The sequence below is a fragment of the Myotis daubentonii genome, chromosome 2, assembly GCF_963259705.1.
Source record: "Myotis daubentonii chromosome 2, mMyoDau2.1, whole genome shotgun sequence".
Lineage (NCBI taxonomy): Eukaryota > Metazoa > Chordata > Mammalia > Chiroptera > Vespertilionidae > Myotis > Myotis daubentonii.
Window position 1 is genome coordinate 149,910,790 of NC_081841.1, and position 5,436 is coordinate 149,916,225.

General features: G+C 41.6%; 1 pseudogene; it reads left to right on the forward strand.

Annotated features, from left to right (window-relative positions):
- The first annotated feature begins 773 nt into the window (after window positions 1-773).
- LOC132226363 (PWWP domain-containing protein 2A-like) lies at window positions 774-2,773 on the forward strand (annotated as a pseudogene).
- The last annotated feature ends 2,663 nt before the right edge of the window (window positions 2,774-5,436 follow it).

A 5,436-nucleotide genomic window follows, 5' to 3' on the forward strand; every position in this document is an offset into this window, starting at 1 on the left:
TGGCACCGGGGGCCCAGGCCTTCACTCTGATCCGCTGATCCCGGGGCCTTGAGGCCTCGTGGCTCTGCTTGGCACCAGGGCTGTGAGGTCTAGTGGCTCAGCCGGGGGCGTGAGACCTCCCCGGCTTCACTGGTCCTGGGGCGTGAAGCCTCGCGGCTCCACTGATCCCCGGGGCCGTGAGGCCTCGTGGCTCTGCTGATCCCGGGGCGTGAGGCCTGTTGTTCGGCAGTCTTCAAGTACGTTTGGCTTCGCTCCACCTCTTGGAGCCTAGTATGCAAATTAACCGCCATCTTTGTTGGCAGATATTTTGCATATCACCCTGATTAGCCAATGGGAAGTGTAGTGAAGGTATGGCCAATTAACCTTTTTGTCTTTTATTAGGTAGGATATAAATACTTACGCACATAAAATGAATTAAAAACAAAATGTAGAGGAAGAAAACGGCGCTGTGGCTGCAGACGTGGCAGCAACTACAGCGTCCCCCAGGGAGAGGGGTGACGGCGAGGCCAAGCCGGAGATGGAGCCCATCCCCGGTAGCGAGGCTGGTACTAACACCCTCCCGGTCACGGCCACTGAAGTATCTGTGCTGGTCGGCGAGGCCAATAGGCAGCCATCTGCTCCTCAGGCCAACCAGTCACCACTCAAGCCACCGCAGGAGCTTGCTCGCAGCCAGGAGAGAAGGGCCCACCCTTCCCCCTTCCCCGGCACTGCTGCCCAACCAGCCCCGGCCCCTGAGGAGCGCCAGGAGCCGCCTCTGCCCCAGCCCGCAGCTCATCCCCGGCTCTGTGGTGCGGGTCATGCTGGACCACATCATTGAGGACGCACTCGTCGTGTCGTTCCGCCTTGGGGAGAAGCTTTTCCCCAGGATCCTCACGGATCTGTCCAAAAGATATGAAGTGCAGACTCCCATTCAAGCTCTCCATTGTTTCCTGCAACAGCACACACACGGATGGTATCTCACCTGTTTGGAAATGGCTTATTTTCGTTTGGGCCCCACGGCATCCCTGTGACAGTATTTACCAAAAGGGAACATAAGGATAACCCTGAAGCCATGCAGCTCCAAAGTAATACATTCTAGAAGGGACAGACGTCAAGTGTGAAGTGAATGGTGCTGTTCCCGACAACCCTTCTCCTGTCCCGCCACCTGAGCTGAGCTTGGCTGAAAGCCTGCGGACGTCCAAACCACCACCACTCTTCCCTGCAGGAGCACCTTACCCTCCCCCTTTGTTTATCAGGGACACATATAACCAATCAATACCTCAGCCACTCCTGGGAAAATTAAGCGACCCAAATGAAAAATGTACAGGGAAGAATCTACTTCAATAATGAATGCTATTAAACTAGGACCCAGGAAAGTCCTATGTGACAAATGTACAAACAGTGTTGTTGCTGAAAAAAAGGAAATTAGAAAAGGTAGTAGTGCAGGTGACTCTTCTAAATATGAAGATAGGAAATGGAGAAATGAAAGCATACCTACTGTGAACAAAAAACTGAAAGCTGACCATAAAGTGGATGGGAAAAGGCAACATGAAAGCCAGAAAAGAAATGCTGTGGTGAAGGTTTCAAATATTGCTCACAGCAGAGGTAGAGTAGTCAAAGTCCCTGCTCAGGCGAAGACATCAAAAGCTCAGTTAAGTCCTAAAAAAGCGCTCCAGAGTAAGAACATGGATCATGCAAAAGCTCGGGAAGTGTTGAAAATTGCCAAAGAAAAGGCACAAAAGAAGCAACGTGAAACCTCTGCATCCAGAAATGCACATTCAAAAGTCCATTTCACACGTGGATATCAGAATCCTAGCTCAGGTTCCCTTCCACCCCGGGTTCGTTTAAAACCACAAAGGTACAGGAATGAAGAAAATGACTCTTCTCTGAAAACGGGACTTGAGAAAATGCGGAGTGGCAAGCTGGCACCCAAGCCCCAGTCTCCTTGCACCTCCACCCGCTCAGCAGGTGAGGCCCCTTCAGAAAATCAGAGTCCCTCAGAAGGCCCTGAAGAGGCCAGCAGTGAGGTTCAGGACACAAAGGAAGTGCTTGTGCCTGGTGAGCAGGAACCACAGACACTGGGCAAAAAGGGCAGCAAAGGCAATCTCTCTGTGTACATGACCCTAAAGCAAAAGAAGCCTGGCTCTTCCAGTGCGTCAGTGTGTAGCGTTGATAGCACAGATGATTTGAAATCCTCCAACTCTGAGTGTAGTTCTTCTGAAAGCTTTGCTTTTCCTCCAGGCAGTATGCCTGCACCTTCCACCTCCTCCGCATCCTCTTCTTCAAAGGAAAAGAAAAAGCTCAGTAATTCCTTGAAAATTAAAGTCTTTTCCAAAAACGCATCACACCAGATGGCAGGACCATCTGTGTAGGGGACATTGTTTGGGCCAAGATATATGGCTTCCCTTGGTGACCAGCCCGTATTCTTACTATAACTATGGGTCGGAAAGATAACAGCCTCTTAGTTCGACAGGAGGCCCTTATTTCAAGTTTCGGGTCTCCAACAACTTGCTCTATCGCAACTGTCCCCCTTTTTAGAAAACTTCCAGTCACGCTTTAATAAGAGAAAGGGCCTGTATCGCAAGGCTATCACAGAGGCAGCTAAGGCTGCCAAGCAGCTGACCCCGGAAGTACGGGCTATGTTGACACAATTTGAAACGTGAACACGGACAGTAAGGTAGGCAAGAACCACTGAAAGGTACCACAGATTTTTCTAGTCTAGTTAGGAGGAACTTCTGCAAAATAGCCCGGCCAAATTGGAGAGAGAAATTGAACTCAATTGGCTGCTTTTTTTTTTTTTTTTAAATAAAAACTTACCTTATAGCCATTTTTAGACTGAAAAGCTAAACTGAACAAGCAATCAAATTTTGTCTTAAGGTTGTGAGATTTTAGTAGTAAGTTTCAGTTTTAAAGTCTAAAACCACCCAAAGGCACAGAAGCCATAGCCTCAACTGAAAATGAATTTTTGCAGGGACTATTGCCATTTGTACCTAGTACTGTGTGTAGGTGTGCATATATACACTTAAATATGGGTGTGTATATACATGCATACTATATATAAATAGAAACTAGCCTGTCACCATGTGACACAGGTTGCATATTTGGGATTGCAGTAAGGGCTGCTGAGCTGGGGGAAATAGTGTGGATATTTAATGACTACTTGTTTTTAAATTAATGAACACGTAACCTTTCTATGTGCATAATGATACAAGAGCTTGATATTTAGGTGTTTGACGAACAGATGCCTGCTATTCAGTTTCAGACTGGGGAAATAGCTCAGTGCTTGGGATTAAGATTGTCAAGGCTGGCTAGGTTTGAATCATCACTCTCTCTTCTTTGTTCAATGAGGATTTAACAAAAACTTTCAAATTTCTGGTTTGAGAGATCAGACAGGTTTGTTTATCTTTGGATATGTAAATAGTTGGTTGCTAAATTTGGTAAGATTACTCCTGACTGGCTGTTCCTAAATTCTTAGGATATGTTCTGATGAATTACTCTTTGTGAATTGTCATGTGTGTAATTATTACCTTTTGGATGTACCTAATTTGATAACTTTAAAAAATATTTCCGTTTAAGGTATCTGTTTGTAGGTCAGAAAATGAGAAAATGTAGTTGTGTAATGCTCTGAAATGTAAAAAAAAACAAGCTGTAAATAAAATCGACTAAATAAAAAAAATATATAGTGTCTATATAAAGAAACTAGAGGCCTGATGCACAAAATTCATGCAAGAGTAGGCCTCTCTTCCCCCGGCTGCCAGTATTGGCTTCTCTCTGGCACCCAGGACCCAGGCTTCCCTCACAGCCCTGGCTTCGTCTGGAAAGACGTCTGGTCTAATTAGCATATTACACTTTTATTATTATAGATCGTTATTGTGAAAGACAGAAAAATGGTATTCTTATTCAATTATCTTTTTTTCACCTTTATGTAATTCTATCTAATTTGGCTTCTCTTCCATTTTTTTTCTTCTCTTCTTTCTCCATCTTCACTACAACTTTCCTAAATTAAGCATCTTAATTGTGATAAAGTAAGTATACCATCAGCCCATTGACTCTTTTAGTAAAATGAGTTTGTTGGATGAAAGTTATATTGAATGACCCTGATATTAACAAAGGACTTTTACTCGTGTATCTGATTTGATTTATTATTTTCTCTGTCAAATAAAGGAAAACCTGCTTTGGTGTTTTCTGTTTATGGGATAAAATCCAAAGCATTTTCCAGATAAAAGTTGCATACCTTGAAGCAGAAGCTAAATTTATTTGCTCCCAGAAAAAGCCAGTCTGGGAAAGCATCTGTGTAAGACAGCAACTCAATGTGTTTATAATAATTCACGATTAATTTCTAAGAAATAACCATATTCAACCTAGTTCAAATTGGAGAGTTAATTGGAGTTGTGATAAGAACCACCTTTTGTGGGTCTTTAAAGTCTTGTATGCTGTCACTAATTTTTGAGATTATCCCAGTTTTACAGTATTAATTTACATTATTAATTTTGAGCAGGATGAATTACACTAAGTCATTCATTTTCCTTTGTCTTTTGTAATAGATCTTAGCCTGTAGGTTATGTAACTATATGGAGATTATACGAATTATAGTTACAACTAAATATCAAGTATCTGAAGAATTACCTCTGGATTGGTACAGGGACCCACTACTATGCCATTTATATCTGAATGTGGCATTTTTTTTTTTTCATCTCTAGGAATATTTCTTTTACTACCTTATTGAGTATTTCTCTCTTCCAAACTTTCTTCTTCCCCATAATGGAAATTAATTAAATACCTTCTGGGACTTTTGTACTACATGCATGTTATCTCTTAACTTGTCACTCATTCTTTTCCATACTGTGTTGCTTTTATACCACATTCTATTAAAAATATAATTCTCCACAATTTTAGCTAGTAATTTACTTTTCACATTTTACTTATAAGGCAAGTTTTAAGACTATAAATGTTTATTTTTATTTATCCTTCTTTAATTTTAGAAGTTAATATTTGTATATTAATTTCACAAAATTTCTAGTTACTTTTTTTTATGTTCAATGTCTACTTTAATACCTATCTACATGTTAATTACACTCATTAAATTTTTACTGTACTTGCCTTATTTATTGTTCCATTGGAATTTACTTCTTTGCTGACTTTAACATATCTTTAGTGACAGTACTGGTTTACACTAAATGTTAATATTTATGTTCCTGCTGGTCTTTATATTTGGTCATCCTTGTTTACCTCTCAAGGAGAATACGTTATGCTTAGGTTACTGCTGCCTCAGAAGATAGTCATGTGGAATATGACAAGACTAGACTCTTGATTCTAGGCAACAACACTTGCTTACTTCTTGGTTTATGAGTATCATAACTGCTCACCAATTTTGAGGGTACAGAGAGCACTTTGTTGACTCGACACACTTTTATAATTGTTTTAGTTAGGAAGAAAATGTTCCTGCTAATGTTCAAA